The sequence below is a fragment of the Tamandua tetradactyla genome, chromosome 11 (genome assembly GCF_023851605.1).
Source record: "Tamandua tetradactyla isolate mTamTet1 chromosome 11, mTamTet1.pri, whole genome shotgun sequence".
NCBI lineage: Eukaryota > Metazoa > Chordata > Mammalia > Pilosa > Myrmecophagidae > Tamandua > Tamandua tetradactyla.
Window position 1 is genome coordinate 79,647,069 of NC_135337.1, and position 27,465 is coordinate 79,674,533.

The window sequence follows — 27,465 nt, forward strand, 5'->3', positions numbered from 1 at the left end:
ATGCTTTCTATTCTGAACAGAAGTCATTTGGTGGAGAGCTTCTGTGAAACTAATGAAGGTAATCAATGTGGAGAGACCATGAGTGCTCATATTGAAAATCTCATTGTGCATGAGAGTTATTCTACAGGAGCTAAACCCTTTGAATGCACTAAATGTGGAAAAGCCTTCGAGGATCATACTTTCCTTAAGAATAAACAAAGATCTCATACTGGACACAAACCATATCAGTGTGAGGAATGCCAACAACTTTGTGGTTATTCCCCATGCCTAAACTCTCCTGTAAAAACTCACATTGCAGAGAAAACCTATAAATGTCAGGACTGTGGGAGAACATCTCAGAAACATTTGAAAACTCTCAGTAGTAAAAATCCTTTTGAGTGTAAGAAATGCAGAAAAACTTTCACTTGCCCTTGTCGTTTAAGGGACATGTGAGAGGTCACAGAGGACAGAAAATCCCACATAAGTAATACAGTAATAAAGCTTTCCTTTATTACTCCTGCCTTACACAACACATAAGAAGTCATACTGGAGAGAAGCCCTTTGTATGTGAGTATTGTGGGAAAGCCTTCAGGTGTCACTCCTATTTTCGAGAGCATAGGAGAGTGCACACTGGAGAGAAACCCTACTTATGTAATCACTGTGGAAAAGCCTTAAGTTATTACTCATCCTTTCGAGAACACATGAGAATGCACAGTGAAGGTAAGCCCTATGAATGCATGCAGTGTGGGAACTCCTTCAGGTATTCCTCATCCCTTCGGGGACATATGAGAAGGCACAGTGGACTGAAACCCTAATGAGTGTAAGGAATGTGGAAAAGCCTACAGTTTTCCCTCATTTCTTCAAATACATGTGAGAACACACACTGGAGAGAAACCGTATGAATGTAAGCAGTGTGGCAAAGCCTTCAGTTGTTCCCAGTATTTTCAAAGACACACGAGAACACACAGCGGAGTAAAACCCTATGAATGTTAAGAATGTGGGAAAACCTACAGTCGTTCCTCCTCCCTTCGCGGACATGTGAGAATGCACAGTGAAGAGAAACCCTATGATGTAAGCAGTTTGGAAGAGATTTCAGGTATACCGCATCCATTCGAGTGCATGTTAGAACTCACACTGAAGAGAAACCCTGTGAATACAAGGAATGTGAGAAGGCCTTCACTCATCTTTAAAACCTGTTCATGTAAGAAAACACACTGGAGTAAAACCTTATGCTTGTGAAAATGAAAAAATCTTCCAGGTGTAGCAGTTCCCATATTGTGTACATGAAAACTTAGGATAATTGTAAATGCAGTGTTGCTTTGTGAGTTCCTGTGCTGATTTGAGTCTGTACCCCAGAAAAGCTGTGAATTCAGTCTTGTATGGGCAGACCTATTATTGGGTGTGACCTTTTAATCAGTTTTTTTCTCACAGAGATGTGACCCAGACCATTCAAGATAGGTCCTAATCTGCTTGCTAGAGTCCTTTAAGGGAGAGAGATTTTGGAGAGAGTTCAGAGCCGAGAGTCCAGAGAGGCTAAGAAAAAACTGCCCTAGGGGAAGCTGAGAGAGAAAGTAACTCCCGGAGGCATCTTGGAAACAGCCATTGAAACCAGAGCCAGGAGAGAAGGGCCAGCAGTGTCACCATGTGCCTTCCCATATGACAGAAAAACCCTGAATGCCAGTGGCTTTTCTTGAGAGAAAGTCACAATTTGTACATTTTCATGGCTGTGAAACTGTGAAATTATAACTAATAATCCCATTGTAAAAGCTAGCACATTTCTGGTATATTGCATTTCAGCAGCTTTAGCAAACCTGTTGTGGGGCACACCAAAAGAGACACCACACAAGTCAAAGCAATTTGCAAGCCAATTAGGAGTCTTTATTAGTCGGCCTGCAACTGCCTCAGAAACTCAAGAAGGAGGAATCAGAGAGCAGCCCCGAGGAGTTCTAAAGGGGGGCTTATAAAGGTAAAAACCACAAGCGTATCCACAGAAGCAGGAGAAAGGACATTATCTTTTTGAGCCACATCTTGGTTTGCAGCTATAAGCAAGCAATCTTATCTACAGAAGCAGAGAAATGCCATTTGCTCTTGCACAATACATCCCATTCTTTTTGTTTCTTAACAATGATTATTGTTCAATTTTTAACTCTTGGGAACTTCCCGCCCTGGATCTTGTGACTCTGGATACCTTCTTCTTGCTAGGGCCTGATTTATTGCCTGATTTATTGCTCCTGACTCCCCACAAACAGAAACAGTGCCTTATTCTTAACATAGATATCAGTTGTCTTAATTTCCAGTTAATATAGACATTTAAAATAATAATTACCCGTCTTTGTACCCTTTCAGCTGAACCATACGTTTTTTGTTATATGGGACTTTAAATTATACAGTTATAAAAAGTTTGTCCCCTTTCCATTGCAATATGTTTTGGACCCAAGGATGATGAAGTATTCCCCACTCCCACCCCCTGTACAACTTGGTTTAATTTTAGGTAAAAAGTTTTTTTCTTTCAGTATCCAAGAATCCTTTTTTTATTAGAGAAGTAGATTTGCAGAAAAGTCATACAGAAAATACAGTTCCCATATACACCCCTCACACTGCAGTTTTTCTTCTTACTAACACTTTGCATTAATGTGTTACCTCTGTTACAACTGATGAAAGATTATGACTAATTATAGCCCATAGTTTACATTAGAGTTCACTGTGTTGTACAGTCTTATGTTTTGTTTTGTTTTTTATTTCTGTTCAAGAAGCATATTTACAATTTAAAATATCCCCTTTTAGCCACATTAAAATGTCTTATTCGGTGGTGTTAGTTATAGTCACCATGTTAGATTCCTACTTTCTATTCTGTTCCTAGTATATGATCATGACAATGTGAAACTTTGGTTTTGTTGAAATTTCTTCCCTGGTCCACTATTGAATTTGCCAACTGTTTCTTCCACATTTGCCTGTTTCTAGTGGATACCACAACCTATGTTTGCCACAGAAAGTAGTAATTGTGCAAAGATATTAAAAGAAAACAATCTGACATATTTTGACTTTTTCTTACTGTCCTTGAACTTGGTTGGAAATTGGGCTCTACGTCAAGGCAGAAAGATGGAAGGGCACAGATGATTCTACTGAACTGTGCTGTCAGCATGGGTACGGTCAGGGGGCTCTGTATTCCAGTATCCCTTCTGTGGGTGGTCCCAGGGGAAGGGCCATGAGAAGAGGAATGCGCATGAGCTTTGGAAAGTTGAAGTGAAGAAGCCATTAGTCTCAGTACTGCTGGGCCATCAGGAGAGAAGCCGGATGCAAGGGAGCCTAGTTGGCCTAGATTACAGCGCATTTTCCTGACTTCTGGCCCAACCCAAGAATAGCCCCACACCAAGCACTGTGTGGCCCACTTTAGTTTCCTCTTTGGTAACGTGGGCTTCAGCTGCATGGCCAACACCCCCCGTCATGGGCTGCCTTTGGTACTCAGGCACACATAGACCCTTGGGTTTTCCTGCAAGCTCTGTGGTGTCCAACAGGCCACTGCTTCAGGCTCTTGTATTTAGTGGTCTTCTATCATCTTCTGACCCCTTTCATCTCCAACTCTTCTCATATGTACCTGCTTTTTGTAGTGGGCACATTTTCTTCCAGTAGTAGTTTTTTCCTGGATTGGCTCATTTAATTGAGTCGTCATAATAACCCTGTGGTATGGATGCCAACAGGATCTCCATCTGATAAATTAAAATACTTCATCTTAGAACTTGCCTGAGTTACTCTGCCACAGTGTGGTTGGAGTTGGAATTGACAACCAGACTCCCTGACACTCGGACACATCCTCCAGCTTCATTGTAAACCTAGAATTCATTGAACAACCCATTGAATTCATTTCAGTGGAAATAGAATGCTGTTTATTTTTTGCCTGTCCACCTCCCCCCCACCCCCACCCCAGTAAACTCCCTTTGGCTAGCTGTTCTTTCCCTGTCTGTGGATGAAATTTTGGGTTGCTGCCACAGATTTTCTTAGTCACCTTCATCTGATAAAAATCCATCTTTACATTTTCTGACACTAAAAGAAGCAGCCCAGCTTTATCCTCACCCAAGATGCTTGGGAGCGGAATAGATATTAGAACCAGATTACAGGAGGCATGCCAGTTAGGACAAGGAGAAAAGGCAAAAATTAAAGCAAACGTACTTTATTTTCTTCTTAGTGCAACTGTTTAACGTGATTTTAATCATTGAGTCCATGGCACAAAAATGTAGAGCTACATTCAAAGATCTGATAAATACAAATATTATTGTATATGTTAGCATGGCTTACTTACAAAACTAAAGGAAATGAAGCTGCTAATGAAGGGTTTCATTTGCCTTGTTTATGGCCAAGCTATACATATATGAACTTACATTCATGTGAATATATTACTGGGGAAAACATTGCCACTACACAAGAAAATATAGAAATGTGTGGGATATATATGAAAAACATTTAAAATATTTTGCTATTAATCATTTAAATGACATCACATACATGGAGATTGCGCCCTTTTTTGCTGGTGTTTTAGCTAGAGTTCTCTAGAGAAACAGAATCAGCAGGAGATACCCATAGATACAAAATTTATAAAAGTGTCTCACGTAACCGTAGGAATGCAGAGTTCAGGGTCTGTAGGGCAGGCCACAAGCTGGTGACCCCAATGAAGGATCTGGATGAACACAGGAAAGGCTCACCAGCTGAAGCAGGAAGAGAGACGCTTCTGAATCCTCCTTAAGAGCCTTACAGTGATTAGACTAAGCATCACTCATTGCAGAGGGCACATCCCTTGGCTGATTACAAATACAGTCAGCTGTGGATGGAGCCATCAGAATCGTATTTTGAGTCCATGAGATCGCCTCATAGCAATGGACAGGCCAGCACTTGCCCAACCAGCCAAACAGGAACCACCACCTGGCCAAGTTGACAGATGAACCTGAACATAACTGTTGGACATGAAGAAACAACAGATAAAGTCTCACCAGATTTTCATCACATATTTCTATTTGCATCAACTTAAAACATCCAAAATAAACATAGTGGAGGGAAATGTGCTAAAAATAGACATGTAGTGATTGTAAATAGTGAGGATGGACTTGTCTGAGCAGACACAAATAAGAGTGATTAGTAAGTAAAATTAAGGTGTTAAATGTTAGTATACATTGGTGCATCGGTGAAATTAAATACTGATATCCGGTCATATAAAAGATTACACTATAAACACTGGTATTGCACATATTTCCAGTTTATATGCTACAAAGAAGGGTAATAGTCCTGTAAGCAAGTGAGATCGGTGCCCTCTTAAACATCATTGGTGGGGCTATATATTGAAAGAACTTTTCTAGAAGGTAATTTTCAATCTCCTACTAAATCTTTAGTTGTGTACAAAGACTTTGATTAGCACTCACACTCCTAGGACGTCGTCTGAATCAAAGACATACACAAAGGTGATTGTGCAAGGTTTGGCTCACAAAAACATGAACGTTTTGTCACAAATTTCTAATGTAAGAATATTGTAGATATTTTATGACTCTCAGTGTGAACTTGAGGGCTTTCATGTGATGTGTTAATACACTATTGAAATGGAAATTTGTTTAGGATAAACTGTCCAAGGATAAATATTACATGTTATGATTTTTATAAGAAACGAATAAATGAAATATGCCAAGTTTTGAGCCTGTCATTTACAAAGTAGTGTGTTCCTTTGAGCAATGCCAATTAGGTAAAATCACTCATCTTGGAGGCAGGGTGCAAAAACAGCCTTTTAAACTGTCTGCAGTTGCTGTGGGTTTTAGCTTTTCCACCCTGCTGCCTTTTGTGACATACAAGTCAGTGACTTTCCATTCCCTAATATCCCTCAAATCTTGCTGTTTTTACAAACTGAGAGTGACCAGGCAACATCCTGTATTTAAAGTCTAAACACATGAAACCTTCCTCATAATGGTTAATTATTGAGCTATTGAAAAGAGACAGGTAAAAAAACATGAAGATTCATTTAAAACTGGTCTTAGTAGGCAGAGGGATGTTGGGGAACTAGGATTAAATAGAAATAGAAGCCAGCTTCATCACTGCAAATCCACCTAGGAATTTAGGACTCAGATCATCACCATGGATTTGCTGTAAATGGGGGGAAACCCACGGAGGCAAAGAGCATCTTTGTTATGTTGATTCTTCTCCAATGATGATATTGGTGAATTTTCTTTCACCCTGCTTTAGTCCCTGAAGCAGTGGGGAAACCATACCTTCCAGTTTCCTTTCCCTCAGAAAATCCTTGGCATATCAATTCAACACTCAGACATTTGATCAGCACAATTTAGTGAAGTTCAGGAAGGAAACAACTTTAGTTCCATTATAATAAATCAGAAGAAAATCAAGTCCCGTGGAATATTAATGCCTATTCCTACTGAATTTCAAGGGACAGGAGGCCTGGCATTCTTTGTGCACAATGTCATTGAGGTGTTGCTTTTTAAGCCTGGTGCTGTTCTGTTGCTGGGGCAGCTGCTCCAATCCTCTTGGGACTCAGACTGGGACAGCTACCACCTTGGGTGTAGACACAAAGAGGGCCTGGCTCGGTGGAGGAGACATGGGACTCCTGCCTGTGAGCCCTGACATGTACCAGTGACCCGTATCCAAGGACTGACCCTGGCCCTTACTGTTCTCAGTCAGGGGGACTGGGGTCCTTAGGAGCTGGGAAAGGAGCTTGAGGACAGTCCCCTGGCCTTAAGACCTCCCTGAAGTGAACCAACTGGGTGCTCACAGAAGTTACCTTGGGCACAATGGCCATGCCAGAGGAAAAAATGTAGATTCCATTTTTGAAGGGTAATAAACCATTTGAAACTGAAGCAAAGAATCAAATACTAGAAAACGTGAGGTGGAGTGGGGGAAGGGTTCCTTTGTGCATTGGAGAATGTTTACCAGCATCTCTGGCCTTAACTAACCCAATGCCTATGGCACCCCTTCTCTGAATCTTGACAACCAGAAAAGTTTTCAGATATTGCCAAGAGTTCCCTTGGGGCAAAGTCACTCCCAATTGAGGATCACTGGTCTCTCCTGATGATGACAGCAAACCATTTTAATTACTTTTGCTTGTTAATTATGATTTGTGCATCTGTTCAGACAAACTCTTCCTCATTACACATTTGTAGTAAATTTCCTGCCTATTTGCATGTATTTATTTATTTATTTTTGCATGGGGAGGCACTGGGAATTGAACCAGGCCTCCGGCATGGCAGGCAAGAATTCTACCACTGAGCCACCGTCGCACCGCCCGTTTTCTTTTTTAAGAAGTTATTATATGAGAGGTAGGGTTCATATCCTTGTAACTTGCTGTAGGCCAGTGCAGATGATAGGCTAAAAACCAGAAAGTCAAGAGTTTATGTTAGCGCGGGGGTCAGAGACACCAATGGAGTTGAGAGAAATCAGCCCACAGGTCCTAGCTCCTCGGAAGCAAAGCAGATAAAGTGAAAGAAATAGGAGGAGGCTCCAGGACTTGGATATCACCATTTTGGGGGACACTGTTGACTGGAGGCAGAGTTCTGAACAGAAATTTAGGGCAGATCCAGATAGAACTGAAAACAAAATATCCCAGTTATTGGTCATTCCTCAAGAACAGAAGAAAATGACCAAGGCCCAGGAATTACTGAATTGGAGGAGGTGGCTGGGAAGTTCACCTGGGATGCATGGCAACTTTTGGGCTCTGCTTAGAAGAATCTGTACTGGGACATGATGTTAGAGAACTATAGCAATCTGGTGTTCTGTAAATTGAGAAAATTGGTGATCATCTGCCAGGGCATTCAAAAAAATCAAAGAGTGTTAAAGAGAAAGGAACAATCTTAGGAGCATAATGCATTTGGAAAGATTGTTCATCAGTGCAAATGTCATTTTCATTTTAGGCCACATCACAATATGTTTGATCTATATGGAAAACATTGAAATCATATTTAGGTTTGGTCTACCAGAACAGAAGCTGTATAATAAAGGAGCCCTCTGAGGTTAATGGAAATGGGAAATCCTTTCTCCATGCTAATCTTGAACAAACTAATACTGAGAATAAACTGTGTGAAAGTAGAAAAACCAATCAGAACTAATTCACAACTCCTTAACTGTCAGAAAACTCAGGAAATGGAGAAAATTCATGAATGTATTGAATGTGGGAAAGCTTTCATCAAGAAGTCTCAGCTCATTGAACATAAGAGAATTCATACAGGAGAGAAACCCCACAGATGCACTATTTGTGGGAAACCCTCTCCAGGAAGTTCAAACTAGTTGAACATCAGAGGATTCACAAAGGAGAAAAACCCCGTGGATGTAGTGAATATGGGTAAACCTTCCTCAGGAAGTCTCAGCTTGCTGAACATCAGGACACTCAAACAGGAAAGGAATCCCATGTCTGGAGTATATGTGGGAAAGCCTTCCTCAGAAAATTCAGCTTACTGAACATTGGAACATTCATACAGGAAACAAACCCCATGCATGCAGTATGTATGTGAAAACATTTTCTATAAAGTTCAAGCTAACTGAGCGCCAGAGAATTCATACAGGAGAGAAGCCATATGAATATATATGGCAAAGCGTTCTGCAGGAATGCAGAGCAGATTATACATCAGAGAAATGAAAAAGGAGAAAAACCACATGGATGCAGAGAATGTGGGAAAGGTTTCTCAAAAAAAAATCACAGCTCACTGTACATCAGAAAACACACAGGAGAGAAATCCTATGTATGCAGTGATTGTGGGAAAGGCTTCATTCAGTAGGGCAATCTGACTATACATGAACGAAACCATACTGGAGAGAAACCCTTTGGATGCACTGAGTGTGCTAAAGCCTTCAGGCAGAAGACTTGCCTCATAACATAGCGGAGATTTCACACAGGCAGAACTCCTTCTGAATGTAGTGAATGTGGAAAGTTCTGTTCACAGAAATCAGATCTCATTAAACATCAGAGAATTCACACAGGAGAGAAACCCTATGAATGCACTGACTGGGGAAAGCCTTCCCTACAAAGACCGTGCTCATTGTACATCAAAGAACTCATGTTCTGAACAGAAATTTAGGGCAGATCCAGATAGAACTGAAAACAAAGTATCCCAGTTATTGGGATATGACTGCAAAGAGTGTGGGAAGGTTTCTCCCACATGTCCTGCCTTGTTAAGCATAAGAAAATGCACACAAGAGAATAATGTATAGATTCAGTGAAGGTGAAAGATCCTTCCACAGAGTCACAGCTCATTGCAAACCAGTGAAGTCATGCAAGGGGAAAACCCTGTCAATACAGTGACTGCAAATGCCTTTGGTGGCAGCTCAGACTTCATTAAATATTCACAGGCTCCCAGCAGACGGGAACATAGCCCAGCCATTGCGTGACAGCCTGTTGCCAGATCTGCTCCCTCGGGAGCTCTACCATACAGTTTTCCCAGGAGAGAATCCTTATGCATGTAATAGTGCCTTCAATTATCAATTACATCTTATATTGCAAAAAACACATAGGAGAACTCTGGCACACTGGCCTGGGGGGAAAGAGCCTATCAGTTATTTGCTACCTAGGGCTGGCCCAGACAAGATGGGCAGCCGCTCCCAGGAGGCCGGGTGGTCTGTCCACAGCCCTTGCCACCAAAGCCATTTGAAAGATCCAGTAGGAAACAACCCCCCAAAGTAAGGCACCCCACCCTGAACTGCCTTAAATTGAGAAGACCGCATCCCCAAGCACAAGTTACTCCTTTACCAAGGCCTGGGACGGAGGGCTGCAGTCTACCCCTCCCTGGTCACACTGCCCACCTTGAGGAACAGTAGGTAATAAACTCTAAAACTTCTCATTGTGACTGTCATTGAAGCTGCACTGCACTCCTGTGGGCTAGGAAAACTTTCCTTTAGGAACTCCTTGGAGGCATCATCCCCACCACCAGCAAACCATCTGGTTACCAGCTCCCCACAGAAAGAGCAAGACGCATGTTAAAGGTTGAAAAGTTTTGAGCAAAAATTTCTAGATGAACAGTCCATCAGTATGACTGCTGAGACGGTAAAGCCTTTTGTGGGAAGACAGACGCCATCATCAGTGAGCATCACAGATCAGAGTAAGCTCATAGTGGGTAGAAATACAATGACTGGAAAACCCTTGCCCTCAATAGGTAAGAGAGTTCAAATTGGGGAGAAACTGTTGGAAAGCAGTGACTGTTTTCAGTGGTGCATTCTGCCTTATCAGTTGTCAGGCGAAATCACATAGAAGTAAAACTATGAACACACTAACTGTGAAGCACCTTTAGCCAAAGAAGCCCCATGAAAATGAGGAATGTTTGGAAGCTTTCTGTTCCATATTGTTTCGGTTTGTTAAAACTGCTGGAATGCAATATACTAGAAATGGAATATTTAAAAAGGTAATTTGTCACGTTACAAGTTTACAGTTCTAAGACTATAAAAATGTCCAAACTAAGTCAGACCTTGACTCAAGGCGGATGGATCCAGAACACCTCTGAGAGCTGGGAAGTTATGAGGCTGGCTTTGCTGATCCTTCGGCTTCTGGTTTCAAACAGCTTTCCTGACGGCATTTTCTTTCTGCATCTCCACGTGTCCGGGTCTCTTGTTGGTTCTGTCACTTCTGAACTCTCTCCAAAATGTTTCCCCTTTTAAAGGACTCCAGTAAACTAATCAAGACACAACTTAAATGGGCAGAGTCACATCTCCACCTAATCAAAAAGTCACATCCACAGCTGTCACATCTTCATGGAAGTAATCCAGTGAAAATGGCACATCCATAACTGGACGTGTCGCATCTCTGTCGAATTAGTCCAAAGTTTCCACTGCACAATGTTGAATCAGGATTAAAAGAAACATAGTTGCCCCCACAAGGTGGATCAGGAAAAAGGACGTGGCTTTTCTGGGGTACATAACAGTTTCAAACCAGCATAACATATCTAACCTCATTTTCCTCATTTGACATATCTGATGTTCATTTATTGGATAGGTTCCCTTGAACCCATTCTTAGTTGGTATGATAATGATTCCTTAACTTGAAGAGGTGTACACTCCCCACCACTGGTTTCAAGTTAATACATTATACTTCACCCATTTTCTTCCCATTGTCTTTCTGTGCACCTGGTATCATGATGATTAGTTCTTGCTTTTCTTTGGCTCCAAACTTACTTAAATATTATTTCAGACAACTGAAACCCTCAAAAAGAAACAAATATATTAAGTTTATAAATGTCATAATTTGTTTGGATATGTTTAACTTAAATTTATAAATAGGACCTAGTATTACACATTGTCACTTTCAGTGTGATTTAAAGATTTCTAGACCTAAAAAAGTAGAGAAATATGGCCTGCAAAATGAACTAAAAGCCCAAGGATAATTAGTTATTTAAACTTATAAATTAAATATCATAATACATCCTAACACAGCTTTCCTGGGGATTTTTTAAAACATGGAAAGAAAAATCAATTAGGTAGTCAATTTGAACACAAATTAAAGTGACTCCACTTGCTTCCATCCTAGCTCCCCCCTTCCCTTGTCATTCAAAGTATTTTCAGATTCCCTTGTCTACCTAGTTCTAAATTCTTGAATAACAAGCCACCTGCTCTCTTCTCCATAGGGTAGTTTCCTTTCTAATGCTAACCTTGGCCTCATTGATGGAACCAACCCAACATTCTTCCTGGTATCTATTCCAGTTACCTCCTAAACCAGAGGATCTCTGGGGGTGTCTTCCAGGTCCTGGTAGCATCTGAGGAACAGAAGCGTAGATTTTCATAGAAAAGCTAACATTGGCCTGGTTATCTCATGCTCTTTTAGAGAGTTAAAGAGACCACATGGCATCAGGATTAGGCAAAGGGGGCCCTGGAAGAGTCAGCTCACTCTAGTCTGAGACCAAAATACTATAGACCTTTGACTAATCTGGCAAATACTTTCAGGGACTCATCTGTATAATTATTGATCTGTGGTCAGGGGAGTGGGCACAAAACAGGTGAGTATAAGGATTAGGCTCAGGTCCAGTTTGCTACCGGAAAACTGAGATTTGACTAGGGGCACCAGACAGGGGTCTTGGGGAAAAGCCAGGTGTGGCCGGCTGACAACAGATCAGGTATCTTAGTGGGATTTTATTCATACGGGTTGCATGGTGATGGTGATGAATATTTTCCCTTTTAAAATAAAACATGACCCACAACAAACTCTGAAATCTGTTCTGTAACTACTTGTTGAACTGTACTTGAAAAATCATTGCTTTTTCTTTCTTTTCTTTGTATATGTTATATTTAAAAATAAAAAATATTTAAAAATAAATGATGCAAAAATAAAAAAATAATTTATTATTGTTTGGATTTTAGTTTGTATGGCATTGAATCTACAAATCAGTTTGGGTAGAATTGGCATCTTAACTATATCTAGTCTTCCAATCTATGAACACGGTATGCCCTTCCATTTATTTAGGTCTTCCATGATTTATTTTAGCAATTTCTTGAAGTTTTCTGTGTATAGGTCTTTTGTATCCTCAGTTAAATTTATTACTAAATATTTTATTCTTTTGGTTGCTATTGTAAATGGAATTTTTTTTCTTGATTTCCTCCTCAGATTGCTCATCACTAGTGTATAGAAACACTACTGATATGGGGGTGTTGACCTTGTAACTGGCCACTTTTCTATACTCATTTATTAGCTCTAGTAGCTTTGCTATAGATTCTTCGGGATATTTCAACATATGTCATCTGCAAACAGTGTTAGTTTTACTTCTTCCTTTCCGATTTGAATGCCTTTTATTTATTTTTCTTGTCTACTTCTCCTGGCTAGAACTTCCAGCATAATGTTGAATAACAATTGTGACGATAGACATCCTTCTTCCTGATCTTAGGGTTCTTCCTGATCTTAGGGGGAAAGCTTTCAGTCTTTCCCCATTTAGGATGATGTTAGCTGTGGGTCTTTCAAATATTCCCATTATTATGCTGAAGAAGTTCCCTTCTATTCCTGTCCTTTGAAGTGTGTTCATAAAGAAAGGAGGTTAAATTTTGTCAAATGCCTTTTCTGCATCAATTCAGATGATCATGTAGTTTTTCAGCTTGATTTGTTGATATGGCTTATTACATTAATTGATTTTATTATGTTGAACCAGCCTTGCATACCTGAAATAAATCCCACTTGGTCATAGTATATAATTCTTTTAATGTGCTGCTGAATTCAATTTGCAAATATTTTGTTGAGGATTTTTGCTTCTATATTCATTAAAGAGATTCGTCTGTAATTTTCTTTTCCTGTAGTATCTTTGTCTGGCTTTGGTATTAGGGTGATGTTGGCTTCATAGAATGAGTTAAGTAGCTTTCCCTCCTATTAAATTTTTTTAAGAGTTTGAGCAGGATTGGTACGAATTTTTTCTTGAATGCTTAGTAGAATTCACATGTGAAGCCATCTGGTCCTGCACTTTTCTTTTTTGGGAGCTCCTTGATGATTGATTCAATCCCTTTACTTGTGATTGGTTTGTTGAGGTCATCTATTTCTTTTCAAGACAATGTTGTTTGTGCATGTCTCTCTAGGAAGTTATCCATCATTTATGTTGTCTAGTTTATTAGCATATAGTTGCACGTAGAAGTCTCTCAATACCTCCTTTATTTCTGTGGAGTTAGTGATTGTGTCTCCTCTTCCATTTCTAGATATTATTTATTTGCATATTCTCTCTCTCTCTCTTTTTTTTTTTTTTGGTCAACCTAGCTAGGGTCCATTGATTTTATTGATTTTCTTAAAGAACCAACTTCTGGTTTTGTTGATTTTTCTCTATTGTTTTTCATATTTTCAATTTCATTTATTTCTGCTCTAATCTTCCTTATTTCTTTCCTTCTGTTTGCTTTGGGGTTAGTTAGCTTTCTGGTTCTTCTAAGTGAGCAGTTAATTTCTCAATTTTTTCTTTTAATATAGGCATTTAAGGCAATAAAATTCCCTCTCAGTACTGCCTTTGCTGCATCCCATAAATTTTGATATGTTGTGTTTTCATTTTAATTTTCCTCGAGGTATTTACTGATTTCTCTTGTAACTTCTTCCTTGATACATGGTTGTTTTAGAGTGTGTTGTTTTTTACCTTCTTCCTGTTACCTATTTCCAACTTAATTTCATTGTGATCTGAGAAAGTGTTTTGTATAATTTTGATCTTTTTAAATTTATTGAAACTTGCTTGTGACCCAGCATATGGCCTATCCTTCAAAATGATCCATAAGCACTTGAGAAAAATATGTATCCTGCTGTTGGGAATGTGATGTTCTGTAAATGTCTGTTAAATCTAGTTCATTTATCATATTATTCAAAATCTCTGTTTCCTTATTGATCCTCTGTCTAGATGTTCTATCCATTGTTGACAGTGGGGAACTGAAGTCTCCAGCTTTTGTGGTACAAGTGTCTACTTCTTCCTTCAGTGTTGTCAGTGTTTGCCTCATGTATTTTGGAACACTGTGGGTTGGTGTATAAATATTTATGATTGTTATGTCTTCTTGTTGAATTGTTCCTTTTATTAATACATAGTGTTCTTTTGTCTCTTTTAATTGATATACATCTGAAGTCTAATTTGTCGGATATTAGTATAGCTACCCCTCTTTTCTGGTCATTGTTTGCATGAAATACCTTTTCCCAACCTTTCACTTTCAACCTATTTTTGTCCTTGGGTCTAAAGTGTGTCTCCTGTAGGCATCGTATTGATGGATCCTGTTTTTTTAATCCGTTCTGCCAGTCTTTGTCTTTTGATTGTGAAGTGCTCTGGTTTGAAGCCATTACGTACCCCAGAAAAACCATACCTTTTAATCCTCATTCAGTATTGCTTGGTGGAATATTTTTTATTGTTTCCATGGAGTTATGACCCACCCAATTGTGGGTGGTAACTTTTTTTTTTTAAATGGGCAGGCTCCAGGAATCAAACCTGGGTTTCTGGCATGGCAGGCGAGAATTCTACCACTGAGCCACTGTTGCACCACCCTGGGTGGTAACTTATTAGATGGCTTCCATGGAGATGTGTCTCCACCCATTCAAGGTGGGGTTGCCTACTGGATCCCTTTAAGAGGGAACCATTTTGGAAAAAACTTTAGAGCCACCAAAGCCACCAGATCGAACAGAGCCCAGGGAAGCTGCTAAGGATCCCTAGAGAGAAAGATAGTAGATGTTGCCATGTGCTTTTCCAACTGCTAAAGAAACCCTGAACATCACTGGCCTACTTGTACCAAGTATCTTCCCTGGATGCCTTAATTTGGACATTTTCAGCCTTAGAAACTTGTAAACTTGCAACTTAATAAGCTCCCCTTTTTAAAAGCTGTTCCAGTTCTGCAATATTGCCTTCTTCCAGCTTGGACTGTAGAACAGGGAGTTTATCCATTAACATTTAATGTTATTACTGTAAAGGCAGTACTTACTTCTACACTTCGTCTTTTGGATTTTATATGTCTATCAATTTTTTTTCTTTTTACCTTTACTGATATTGTTTATTTTTACACTCTTTTCCAGGCCTTTCTCTTCTGTGTTTTACTATCTGCTTATAGTGCTCCCTTTAGCATTTCTTGTAGATCTGGTCTCTTAATCACAAATTCTCTTGGTGACCGTTCATCTAAAATATTTTAATATCACCCTCAGTTTTGAAGGACAGTTTTGATGAGTATAGAATTGTTGTTTGGCAGTTTTTCCCTTTCAGAATCTTAAATATACCACTACCTTCTCATCTCCATGGTTTCTTCTGAGAAATCCATACATAGTCTTATTGAGCTTCCCTTGCATATCATGGATTGCTTTTCTCTTGCTGCTTTTATTTTATTTATTTTTTTAATAAAATATGGAACGTTTCACGAATTTGCGTGTCATCCTTGCACAGGGGCCATGCTAATCTTCTCTGTATTGTTCAAATTTTAGTATATGTGCTGCCGAAGTGAGGACTTCTCTTGATGCTTTTAGAGTTCTCTCTTTCTCTTTGACATTTGACAATCTGATTAGTAAATATCTTGGAGTATGTCTATTTGGATATATTCTGTTTGGGGTATGTTGCACTTGGATCTGTAATTTTTTTTTTATTCATTAAAGAAAAAAAAAGAAATTAACCCAACATTTAGAAATCATTCCATTCTACATATGCAATCAGTAATTCTTAACATCATCACATAGATGCACGATCATCATTTCTTAGTACATTTGCATCGATTTAGAAGAAGAACTAGCAAAACAACAGAAAAAGATATAGAATGTTAATATAGAGAAAAAAATAAAAATAATAATAATAGTACAAAAAAAAAAAGACAAGCAGAGAGACAAAAAAAGAAACCTATAGCTCAGATGCAGCTTCATTCAGTGTTTTAACATGATTACTTTACAATTAGGTATTATTATGCTGTCCATTTTTGAGTTTTTGTATCTAGTCCTGTTGCACAGTCTGTATCCCTTCAGCTCCAATTACCCATTATCTTACCCTGTTTCTAACTCCTGCTGGACTCTGTTACCAATGACATACTCCAATTTTATTCTTGAATGTCGGTTCACATCAGTGGGACCATACAGTATTTGTCCTTTAGTTTTTGGCTAGACTCACTCAGCATAATGTTCTCTAGGTCCATCCATGTTATTACATGCTTCATAAGTTTATTCTGTCTTAAACTGCATAACATTCCATCGTATGTATATACCACAGTTTGTTTAGCCACTCTTCTGTTGACGGACATTTTGGCTGTTTCCATCTCTTTGCAATTGTAAATAACGCTGCTATAAACATTGGTGTGCAAATGTCCGTTTGTGTCTTTGCCCTTAAGTCCTTTGAGTAGATACCCAGCAATGGTATTGCTGGGTCGTATGGCAATTCTATATTCAGCTTTTTGAGGAACCGCCAAACTGCCTTCCACAGTGGTTGCACCATTTGACATTCCCACCAACAGTGGATAAGTGTGCCTCTTTCTCCGCATCCTCTCCAGCACTTGTCATTTTCTGTTTTGTTGATCATGGCCATTCTGGTGGGTGTGAGATGATATCTCATTGTGGTTTTGATTTGCATTTCTCTAATGGCCAGGGACATTGAGCATCTCTTCATGTGCCTTTTGGCCATTTGTATTTCCTCTTCTGAGAGGTGTCTGTGCAACTCTTTTTCCCATTTTGTAATTGGGTTGGCTGTCTTTTTGTTGTTGAGTTGGACAATCTCTTTATAAATTCTGGATACTAGACCTTTCTCTGATATGTCATTTCCAAATATTGTCTCCCATTGTGTAGGCTGTCTTTCTACTTTCTTGATGAAGTTCTTTGATGCACAAAAGTGTTTAATTTTGAGGAGCTCCCATTTTATTTATTTCCTTCTTCAGTGCTCTTCCTTTAGGTTTAAGGTCCATAAAACCGCCTCCAATTGTAAGTTTCATAAGATATCTCCCTACATTTTCCTCTAACTGTTTTATGGTCTTAGACCTAATGTTTAGATCTTTGATCCATTTTGAGTTAACTTTTGTATAGGGTGTGAGATACGGGTCTTCTTTCATTCTTTTTCATATGGATATCCAGTTCTCTAGGCACCATTTATTGAAGAGACTGTTCTGTCCCAGGTGAGTTGGCTTGACTGCCTTATCAAAGATCAAATGTCCATAGATGAGAGGGTCTATATCTGAGCACTCTATTCGATTCCATTGGTCGATATATCAATCTTTATGCCAATACCATGCTGTTTTGACCACTGTGGCTTCATAATATGCCTTAAAGTCAGGCAGTGTGAGACCTCCAGTTTCGTTTTTTTTCCTCAAGATGTTTTTAGCAATTCAGGGCACCTTGCGCTTCCAGATAAATTTGCTTATTGGTTTTTCTATTTCTGAAAAATAAGTTGTTGGGATTTTGATTGGTATTGCAGTGAATCTGTAAATCAATTTAGGTAGGATTGACATCTTAACTATATTTAGTCTTCCAATCCATGAACACGGTATGCCCTTCCATCTATTTAGGTCTTCTGTGATTTCTTTTAGCAGTTTTTTGTAGTTTTCTTTATATAGGTTTTTTGTCTCTTTAGTTAAATTTATTCCTAGGTATTTTATTCTTTTAGTTGCAATTGTAAATGGGATTCGTTTCTTGATTTCCCCCTCCGCTTGTTCATTACTAGTGTATAGAAATGCTACAGATTTTTGAATGTTGATCTTGTAACCTGCTACTTTGCTGTACTCATTTATTAGCTCTAGTAGTTTTTTGTGGATTTTTCTGGGTTTTTGACGTATAGTATCATATCATCTGCAAACAATGATAGTTTTACTTCTTCCTTTCCAATTTTAATGCCTTGTATTTCTTTTTCTTGTCTAATTGCTCTGGCTAGAACCTCCAACATGATGTTGAATAATAGTGGTGATAATGGACATCCTTGTCTTGTTCCTGATCTTAGGGGGAAAGTTTTCAATTTTTCCCCATTGAGGATGATATTAGCTGTGGGTTTTTCATATATTCCCTCTATCATTTTAAGAAAGTTCCCTTGTATTCCTATCTTTTGAAGTGTTTTCAACAGGAAAGGATGTTGAATCTCGTCAAATGCCTTCTCTGCATCAATTGAGATGATCATGTGATTTTTCTGCTTTGATTTGTTGATATGATGTATTATATTAATTGATTTTCTTATGTTGAACCATCCTTGCATACCTGGGATGAATCCTACTTGGTCATGATGTATAATTCTTTTAACGTGTTGTTGGATACGATTTGCTAGAATTTTATTGAGGATTTTTGCATCTATATTCATTAGAGAGATTGGTCTGTAGTTTTCTTTCTTTGTACTATCTTTGCCTGGTTTTGGTATGAGGGTGATGTTGGCTTCATAGAATGAATTAGGTAGTTTTCCCTCCACTTCGATTTTTTTGAAGAGTTTGAGGAGAGTTGGTACTAATTCTTTCTGGAATGTTTGATAGAATTCACATGTGAAGCTGTCTGGTCCTGGACTTTTCTTTTTAGGAAGTTTTTGAATGACTAATTCAATTTCTTTACTTGTGATTGATTTGTTGAGGTCATCTATTTCTTCTTGAGTCAAAGTTGGTTGTTCATGTCTTTCCAGGAACCCGTCCATTTCATCAAAATTGTTGTATTTATTAGCGTAAAGTTGTTCATAGTATCCTGTTATTACCTCCTTTATTTCTGTGAGGTCAGTAGTTATTTCTCCTCTTCCATTTCTGATCTTATTTATTTGCATCCTCTCTCTTCTTCTTTTTGTCAGTCTTGCTAAGGGCCCATCAATCTTATTGATTTTCTCATAGAACCAACTTCTGGTCTTATTGATTTTCTCTATTGTTTTCAATTTCATTTATTTCTCCTCTAATCTTTGTTATTTCTTTCCTTTTGCTTGCTTTGGGATTAGTTTGCTGTTCTTTCTCCAGTTCTTCCAAGTGGACAGTTAATTCCTGAATTTTTGCCTTTTCTTCTTTTCTGATATAGGCATTTAGGGCAATAAATTCCCCTCTTAGCACTGCCTTTGCTGCGTCCCATAAGTTTTGATATGTTGTGTTTTCGTTTTCATTCACCTCGAGGTATTTACTAATTTCTCTTGCAATTTCTTCTTTGACCCACTGGTTGTTTAAGAGTGTGTTGTTGAGCCTCCACATATTTGTGAATTTTCTGGCACTCCGCCTATTATTGATTTCTAACTTCATTCCTTTATGATCCGAGAAAGTGTTGTGTATGATTTCAATCTTTTTAAATTTGTTAAGACTTGCTTTGTGACCCAGCATATGGTCTATCTTTGAGAATGATCCATGAGCACTTGAGAAAAAGGTGTATCCTGCTGTTGTGGGATGTAATGTCCTATAAATGTCTGTGAAGTCTAGCTCATTTATAGTAATATTCAGATTCTCTATTCCTTTATTGATCCTCTGTCTAGATGTTCTGTCCATTGATGAGAGTGGTGAATTGAAGTCTCCAACTATTATGGTATATGTGTCTATTTCCCTTTTCAGTGTTTGCAGTGTATTCCTCACGTATTTTGGGGCATTCTGGTTCGGTGCGTCAATATTTATCATTGTTATGTCTTCTTGTTTAATTGCTCCTTTTATTAGTAGATAGTGTCCTTCTTTGTCTCTTTTAACTGTTTTACATTTGAAGTCTAATTTGTTGGCTATTAGTATAGCTACTCCTGCTCTTTTCTGGTTGTTATTTGCATGAAATATCTTTTCCCAACCTTTCACTTTCAACCTATGTTTATCTTTGGGTCTAAGATGTGTTTCCTGTAGACAGCATATAGAAGGATCCTGTTTTTTAATCCATTCTGCCAGTCTGTGTCTTTTGATTGGGGAATTCATTCCATTAACATTTAGTGTTATTACTGTTTGGATAATATTTTCCTCTGCCATTTTGCCTTTTGTATTATATATATCATATCTGACTTTCCTTCTTTCTACACTCTTCTCCATACCTCTCTCTTCTGTCTTTTCGTATCTGACTATAGTGCTCCCTTTAGTATTTCTTGCAGAGCTGGTCTCTTGGTCACAAATTCTCTCAGTGACTTTTTGTTTGAGAATGTTTTAATTTCTCCCTCATTTTTGAAGGACAATTTTGCTGGATATAGGAGTCTTGGTTGGCAGTTTTTCTCTTTTAGTAATTTAAATATATCATCCCACTGTCTTCTAGCTTCCATGGTTTCTGCTGAGAAATCTACACATAGTCTTATTGGGTTTCCCTTGTATGTGATGGATTGTTTTTCTCTTGCTGCTTTCAAGATCCTCTCTTTCTCTTTGACCTCTGACATTCTAACTAGTAAGTGTCTTGGAGAACGCCTATTTGGGTCTAATCTCTTTGGGGTGCGCTGCACTTCTTGGATCTGTAATTTTAGGTCTTTCATAAGAGTTGGGAAATTTTCAGTGATAATTTCTTCCATTAGTTTTTCTCCTCCTTTTCCCTTCTCTTCTCCTTCTGGGAAACCCACAACACGTATATTTGTGCGGTTCATATTGTCCTTCAGTTCCCTGATCCCCTGTTCAAATTTTTCCATTCTTTTCCCGATAGTTTCTGTTTCTTTTTGGAATTCAGATGTTCCATCCTCCAAATCACTAATTCTATCTTCTGTCTCTTTAAATCTATCATTGTAGGTATCCATTGTTTTTTCCATCTTTTCTACTTTATCCTTCACTTCCATAAGTTCTGTGATTTGTTTTTTCAGTTTTTCTATTTCTTCTTTTTGTTCAGCCCATGTCTTCATGTCCTCCCTCAATTTATCGATTTTGTTTTTGAAGAGGTTTTCCATTTCTGTTCATATATTCAGCATTAGTTGTCTCAGCTCCTGTATCTCATTTGAACTATTGGTTTGCTCCTTTGAGTGGGCCATATTTTCAATTTTCTGATCGTGATCCGTTATCTTCTGCTGGCGTCTGAGCATTTAGTCAGATTTCCCTGGGTGTTGGACCCAACAGGTTGAAAGATTTTTCTGTGATATCTCTGGGTTCTGTTTTTCTTATCCTGCCCAGTAGGTGGCACTCGTGGCACACGTTTGTCTGTGGGTTCCACCAGTAAAAGGTGCTGTGGGTCCTTTAACTTTGGAAAACTCTCGCCATGGAGGAGGTTCGCCAGCCGAAGCGGCTTGGAAGAGTGCCAGCCGGGTCGGGGATCCGAACGCGGGGAGGGTCGCCGGCCGCCGTAGCCCGGGAGAGCGCCTGTCCAAATTTCCTAGTCGGCCCGGGGCACCAAGCGTGGGGGGAGGGCGCCAGCCGCCGCGGCCCGGGAGAATGCACCATTCCTAGCCAGACCGGGAAGTCACGTGTCTGGAAGGGACCCCGGTCACCATTCTCCGCGGCCTGGGATCTCCAATCCAATTCTCCCAGTTGGTTGGGGGGCCACGCGTGGTGTGGTCACCAGTCGCTGCGGCTTGAGGGGACCACCTGTCCACTTCTCCCAGCTGGCCCGGGAAGGAGGAAGGGAGGGACTCCAGCCGCTTTCCGCCTCGGCCCGGGGAAACCCGCGCCCCTTGGCAATCTCCCCTGAGCGGGTTCTCCCAGCCAGTCAGCCATTCCAGGATGGGGTACGCTGTCTTTTTTATCTCTGTCGTGGCTCTGGGAGCTGTTCTGTATCGTTTCTACTCCCCTAGTAGCTGTTCTGGAGGTGGAACTAAGATCCACACGTCTTACTAAGCTGCCATCTTCTCCCAGCTTGGATCTGTAATTTTATGGCTTTCAGAAGAGATGGGAAACTTTTAGTGATTATTTCCTCCAATACTCTTTCTGCTCCTTTTCCTTTCTCTTCTCCTTCTGGGACACCCACAACACGTATATTCATGTGTTTCATGTTGTTATTCAATTCCCTCAGACCCTGCTTGTATTTTTCCATTCTTTTCCCTCTTTTTCTTTTGTTTGTTGGATTTCAGATGTCCAGTCTTCTAGTTCACTAATCCTTTCTTCTACCTCTTCAAATCTATTGTAGGTTTCCATTGTCTTTTTTCATCTCTTCTGTTGTGCCTTTCATTCCCATATGTTCTGTGATTTGTTTTTTCAAACTTTCTAGTTCTTTTTTTTTCCCCAATGTCTTCTTTATATCCTCTTTCAATTCACTGATTTGATTTTTGAGAAGTTTTTCCATGTCTATTTGAACATCCTGAATTAGTTGTTTCAACTCCTGTATCTCATTTGAATTGTTGGTTTGTTTCTTTGGGCTGTATCTTCGATTTTCCTAGTATGACTCATTTTTTTGCTGGCATCTAAGAATTTGATTTCCTTAGCTAGTTTATTCTGGACTTTATTTTCACTCTTTTACTTAGAATTTTCTTGCTGGATCGCTTTGTTCTTTATCTGTTCTTTGACATTCAGTTCAGCTTATTCTAGACTGTAGCATAGGTTTTGTTTAACTGATCAGAATTTTTCAGTTCTTTTTTTGTTTCTTGCCCTGTCTACATGGAGCCTTTTTTTTTTTTTTTTTTTTTTTTTAGGAGGGTGTACTCAGATATTATAGATCCCACTGAGACTGGCATCCTCTCAGGAGGAAAGAGTCACCTGTATCAGTTTTCCCTGAGGGTGAGACCCAGCAGGTTGACAGACATTCCTATGAAGCCTTTAGACTCTGTGCTTTTCCTGTGCTGTCTAGTATGTTGTGCTTGTCTGCCTGTGGATCCCACCAGCATAAAGTGATGTTTTACCTTTAACTTCAGCAGACTCACCCTGCTGGGGGTATGGTTGAGGCAGATATGAGGTTGCAGATTGGAATTAATTGCTTTGGTTTTCCAGTTCCTGGGGCCTGAATTCCTTGAGGGGGGGATTCCACCTGAGCTGGGCCCCACCCCTCTCCTGGGGAAGGCACAGTCTCCTGGGAATTAGCTCCTTTCACCTGACCAGCCATTTTGTCTCTCAGACAAGCTTAATTCCGCTCTTGCCTGGGGCAGTTGGAGCTTGAGAAGCCTTGCAGTTCTAATTAATGAGCTGTTAGGTAGTAGAAATAAAGCAAAAGAAATCCTTTTCAGAGCAGGACCCCCATTCCTCAGGTTGTTAATCAAGAGCTTAAGTTGGTACATTGCTCTATTTTTCTCCAGGCTGTATGTGCCACCCCCTTTTTTTAGGGTCTAGCCCTTTTCAAGTATTTTGTACTATCCAATACAAAAAGCCTCTGTTTTGTTTTTTTCTCCCCCCATCAGCCCTGCCCCCTGCCTGCCGGGGCAAAAACTCCTAGTACCTTTAGCTCTTATTCCAGGTTTATCTGAGCTGGGGGCCTATTTTCAGTAGTCAAAATCTGTTAATTAATGCTGCAGTTGGAGCTTGGTTGGGATAAGCCCCTGCTGCTAGTAAAGTCTCTTTCCTTTCCCCTTTAGGAATCAGGCTGCCATGCCCATTGGGGAGGGGCACTGGCATCCACAGCTGGGGGTTTTACAGTTCTGTGTGGGGTCACAGGCAGTCCAACTTGTCCAGACTGGTGTATGTTGTGTCTCTGGTCACTGATATGGCCCCAGCAGGTGTTCTGTATTGTTCCTGGCTATTTACTAGCTGCTCTGGAGGACGAACTAGATTCCACACTTCACTAAGCCGCCATCTTACCCCTTGGCTCAGCCACTGGAATTTTGATTGGGATTGCATTGAGTTAGAATTGACATCTTAATATATTTAATCTTCCATGAACAGAGAATGGCCTTCCATTTATTTAGGTATTCTTTATTTTAGCAATGTTTTGTAGTTTTCTGAATGCAAGTCCTTTTAACTCCAATTTCCATCTTTTCCAACTCCTGTTGAGATGTCATCATCTAATTGAGATTTCACTGCTATTTCCAGGGTACAGTGATTGAGGGAGACAGAAAAATCAGTCATATTTCTATACACTAGCAGTAAATAAATTGAAAAAGAAATTAAGAAAAAAATTCCACTTATAATAGCATCCAAGAGAATAACAGACCTAGTAATAAATGTGACAAGGAAGTGAAAGACCTTTATACTGAAAACTAAAAATTATCCTGAAAGATATTAAAGAAAAGTTAAATGAGTAGAATGGCATCTCATGTTCATGGATCAAAATAATTAATATTGATAAGATGGCAATACTTCCCAAAGTATTTTTTTTCCCACAAAATTCCTGTCATAACCCTAATGGCCCATTACTAGTACCAGAACAATATGAGGGATAAATAATTGGGGGAGGCATAAGAGTTAAGGGGTGTTTGGGATTTTCTCTTTGATGTGGGTGTGTACGCCTGTGCTGGTTTGAAGCCATTAAGTACCCCAGAAAAGCATATCCTTTAATCCTTATTCAGTATTGCTGAGTGGGATCTTTCAGATTGTTTCCATGGAGATTTGACCCCCCCCCCCCAATTGTGGGTGTTAACTTTTGATTAGATGGTTTCCATGGAGATTTGTTTCCTCCTTTCAAGGTGGGGTTGCTTACTGGAGTCCTTTAAGAGGGAACTATTTTGGAAAAAGCTTTAGATCCAACAGAATCAACAGAGCCCATGCAGCCAGAGACTTTTGGAACAGAAGAAAATGCCCTCGGGGAAACCTATGAAATAAGGAGAGAAAGCTAGTCGATGTCACCATGTGCCCTCCCAGCTGAGAGAGAAACCCCAAACTTTATTGGCCCTTTCTTTGGAATTAAGGTATCTTTCTCTCAGTGCCTTAGTTTGGACATTTTCATGCCCTTAGAACTGTAAACTTGCAACTTATTAAATTCCCCTATTTAAAAGCCGTTCTAGTTCTGGTATATTGCATTCCAGTAGCTTTTGCAAACTAAAACATTATTTGTTATTTTTGACAATGAAAATTGTCTAAAATTTAAAGTGATGGTGATTGTACAGCTAAGTGAGGATACTATGAAAATTTATTTTGGATAGAATATATGCTGTATTAATATATCTCAACAAAATTTTCAGATTCAAAATAAACAGACAGATTCAAGTGCTAGAGAAAATGTGAAGAGAGAGAGATAAACTATTCAATGTTGGTAGGGTAGCAGAATGGGGCAGCCTCTCTGGTCATGTAATGGATCCACAGAAGACTAAATAAAGAGTCTTCATACGAGTAGGCAATCTTGTTACTGGGAGTATACTTCAAAGAACCGAAGGCCAGGGACTCAAATAGACATTTGTACGCTGATGTTTATGGCAGCATTATTCATAACATCCAATGGATGGAGATGACTGGAGGGTACATTGAGAAGTAGAAGGGTGAACTATGGTGTACGTATATGATAGAAAATTACATGGATGCAGAAAGGAATAAAGTCATGAGGCATGCAACAAGGTGAATGAAACAGGACATTATATTGAACAAAATAAGCCAGAAACAAAAAGACAAATATTGTATGGTCTTTTTAAGAAAATAAATACTTATAAGCAATTTGGCACCTAGATTGTAAGCTCTTATAGCAGTCATATTTATTCCTGAGCTTTAATTGTTATTTCTAAATTCTGAGATGCCATGCTTTATGTGTAACCTGGTATTTCCTTGGAACTTTGGGTTCCTGTGTGACAAGTTAGACTCAGCGTTGGAGTTTTGCAGTTCTGAAAGGCAGCATTGCTACATATAGCAACTGTTAAAGAAGCTGAAAAAGAGATCACACTTCAATTAAAGATAAGAATGAAGCTGATCTGGTTGGGACTAAGGTATGTCAGAATAAAGGGTAAAGTATGATATTGTCTGTACTTTAGAACTTGACCTACCATATGAAACCAAAGGGAGAGAGGTTTATTTTGTCTAAAACATAAATTTTCTGTAGCACACAACCCAATGTAACTGGCCATTTCAGTTAAAGAACCTAAATACAAGGAGCCTAGAATTTGGAACAAGGTCTTACAGTTTGGTATAGCTTAATGTAATACCAGGATACATTCCAGGTTATGCTGGGAAGATCATTTTAAAGTATTGGCGAAGCCCCTTGAGGAATTGAAGAAAAAATATGGAACTATTAATTTTTCCCACCTGGGATATCCCTAATACTCTCAAACATTAGGGACTCCCAAATTAATAGGCCAAGTCCTTGATCTTGAGGCTTGCTCTTATGAAACTTATTTCTTTCATGGAGAAACTAAGCCTACCTATAATTATGCCTAAGAGTTACTTCCTGAGAACCTCTTTTGTTGCTCAGATATGGCCTCTCCCTCTCTAAGCTGAACTCGGAAAGGCAAATCATTACCTTCCCTGCTATGTGAAACATGACATACTGGGGTGAAAATCTCCCTGGCATTATTTTGACATTTATTTTTAGTCTCCAGTGTCTTAGAGTAGTGTTCTAGTTTGCTAGCTGCTGGAATGCAATATACTTGAAACAAAATGGGTTTTTAAAGGGGGAACTTAATAAGTTGCTAGTGTACAGCTCCAAGGCCAAGAAAATGTTCCAGTTAAAGCAAGCATATAGAAATGTGCAATCAAAGGCATCCAGGGAAAAGTACCTTGGTTTAAGAAGGCCGATGAAGTTCAGGGTTTCTCTCTCAGCTGGAAGGGCACATGGTGAACATGGTGGCATTTGCTGACTTTCTCTCCAGGCCTCATGTTTTATGAAGCTCTCCAGGAGGTGCTTTTCTTCTTCATCTCCAAAAGTCGCTGGCTAGTGGACTCTCGGCTTTGTGGTTCTGTGGCGTTCTCTGCTCTGTCAGAATCTCATGGTTTTCTCTCTTGTTCTCTACCTTTTTCCAAAGTGCTTCTTCTTTTAAAGGATTCCAGTAAAACCAATCAAGACCCGCCTGGAATGGGTGGAGACAGGTCTCTACCTAATCAAGTTTAATACCCACACTTGATTAAGTCACATCTCCATGGAGATAAGCTAATTGTGGTTTCCAACATACAGTACTGAATATGGATTAGAAGAAACCGTTGCTCCCACAAGGTTGATTAGTATTCTTTTTTTTTCACATGGGCAGGCACGGGGAATCTCACTCTGGTCTCCGGCATGGCAGATGAGAACTCTGCCTGCTGAGCCACTGTGGTCCACCCCCACAAAGGTTGATTAGGATTAAAACATGGCTTTTCTAGGGAACATAAACCTTTTCAAACCGGCACAAGCAGCTAGAAGGAAATACCTGAAATGGTGGAACTGTAACTGTTTCCATACTTTGAAATTTGTTCTAAAATTATTTGTTAAAATGTACTTTAAAATTTATT

The 27,465-nt window shown here is 39.4% G+C and overlaps 1 non-coding gene and 1 pseudogene across 2 annotated transcripts in view; one reads left to right on the top strand and one right to left on the bottom strand.

Moving 5' to 3' along the window:
* The window catches only part of LOC143650440 (uncharacterized), a 28,696-nt pseudogene extending 21,567 nt beyond the window's left edge, over nt 1-7,129 (top strand). Inside the window, exon 4 of the transcript XR_013159556.1 lies at nt 21-7,129. The product of XR_013159556.1 is annotated as an uncharacterized LOC143650440 (transcript). The remainder of the gene's footprint in view (nt 1-20) is intronic.
* Nucleotides 7,130-15,752: 8,623 nt separating this feature from the next.
* On the bottom strand, nt 15,753-15,859 carry LOC143651028 (U6 spliceosomal RNA). Its single transcript, XR_013159774.1, has one exon. It is a non-coding gene; the product is annotated as a U6 spliceosomal RNA (small nuclear RNA).
* Nucleotides 15,860-27,465: the final 11,606 nt, after the last annotated feature.